At 30.0% G+C, this 1903-nt stretch overlaps 1 pseudogene; it reads right to left on the reverse strand.

The window, feature by feature from the left end:
- Positions 1-1020: 1020 nt before the first annotated feature.
- Positions 1021-1617, reverse strand: LOC149543874 (PHD finger protein ALFIN-LIKE 4 pseudogene; annotated as a pseudogene).
- Between the last annotated feature and the right edge of the window lie 286 nt (positions 1618-1903).

Here is a 1903-nt window from a genome sequence, read left to right on the forward strand (position 1 = left end):
AAGAAGAAATGGATGTTAAAAAACTTGTTTGATGATGAATGTGTGATGAATTTTTATGAATGTTTCTTATTAATGAATTTAATGTCATGTTATTGAATATTGTTATATGATTATAATGATTGACATGTTCACAAATTATTGATGAATGTTTATAGGTATTAATGAATTATATGTCATGTTAATGGATGTTATGTGAATATAATGATTGATGTGTTCACAAATTATTGATGAATGTTTATACATATTAATTAATTGTATGTCATATTAATGAATGTTGGTTATAATGAATTTTATGTAATGTTATTGAATATTGTTATGTGATTATAATGATTGACATGCTCATGAATTATTGATGAATATTTATAAGTATTAATGAATTATATGTCATGTTAATGAATGTTATGTCAATATAATGATTGATGTGCTCACAAATTATCAATGAATGTTTATACATATTAATAAATTGTATGTTGTGTTAATGAATTTTATGTGATTATAATCATTCAATGATATACTTCAAAAATAAATGAATGAAATATTTACTTAGTTGTTAATGGGGAATTTAGAGTGATTATAGGGGGTGAGAGGCCAAATGAGCTTCCACCTTTAGATGGTTGGCTTTGTTAAGTAGAGAATATGAAAGGATTATTGAAGCCAACTAAAGCTCAAACTAAACCTATCAAGTTGAGAGAAAACAAGACTTTCAACTTGTAGGCAAGTGGCATACTATAGTGGACTAGGCTAAAAGTGAACTAGATGCCTTTTTCTTTGCATTAACTTTTATCTTCACTGACTTTTCTATAAATCACCACATTGTGACTTAGGGATTCCACCACCAATTCATTATTCCATAAAAAAATGGGGATTTCAATGGAAAGTGGGAGTTCTAATGTTCTTGGTTTTTGCTATCACAGTAGAACCCAACTATTACTTCCTTCTCATTCTCAAATTCTGAGCCCCACCCATAAACTCCAAAATCATTACACCCTTGCAATTGATGCAAAAATATTATGAAAACATCTAAAATATATCTCTTTTCTTACTACAAGACCAAAATTTGTAGTGCTTAATGTGCAAAGCTCTTGCAAGAGTAATCTTTACACATTTTCCATGGAACCGATCCTCACAAACATCATAGCCAATCTGGAAATTAGATGATTTTGTTGTATAAACTCCACCATAGGATCCAAAATGTGTCTCCCCATCCTCCTCCTCCTCCTCTTCTTCATCCTAGCCTTCCTCTTCAATATCTTTTAGTTGTAATAAATTTTCCATTTTTGGTGGAGAATTAGATGTTTTTTGAGAAAAAAAATCACAAAAGCAAGATATGTCAAGGTATTATTTGAGGAATCCATTGTCCCTAAATAAGAAGAAAAGAAGCATACATATTTCACCTTAGAAGAAAAAATAGAAACAATCCATGTGAGGATATTTCTTATGGTTGATAATTGTATGTTTGCTACAAAAGAGGAGTGTATGAGGACTCACTAACTTCTCTGTTGACTTGCTTTTGCTACTGGTGTTGTTGGTTACTATAGACCTTTCCAACACTTGCTTCTTTGCACTTCCAATAACAACCTCAAATATTGTTGGAAGTTCATTCATCAAGTTGAATAGCTACTTTCTGCCAACACACCAATTTCATTCATAAAATAAAGGCTAAAACACTATAAAATCTCATTCAAAAAATTTGTCCAAAATAAAATGTTTCCCTTTTAAAAATTTTTAAATTGTCAACCTTTGGTTTTTGTTTAAATGTATTACCTTCTTAACTAACTTTCCATGTTAATTCATCATTACAATTTAGAGAATATTAATTGATTCTCTTAGTTCTTAGTATGACAATGGGATGGTCTATATGGGTGGCCAAGTTTCCAAGGTTTCTAACAAATATAGAGGTGCA

Source organism: Cupressus sempervirens, chromosome 8 (assembly GCF_028749045.1).
Source record: "Cupressus sempervirens isolate cs-2001-9-10 chromosome 8, ASM2874904v1, whole genome shotgun sequence".
In the NCBI taxonomy this organism is placed as follows: domain Eukaryota; kingdom Viridiplantae; phylum Streptophyta; class Pinopsida; order Cupressales; family Cupressaceae; genus Cupressus; species Cupressus sempervirens.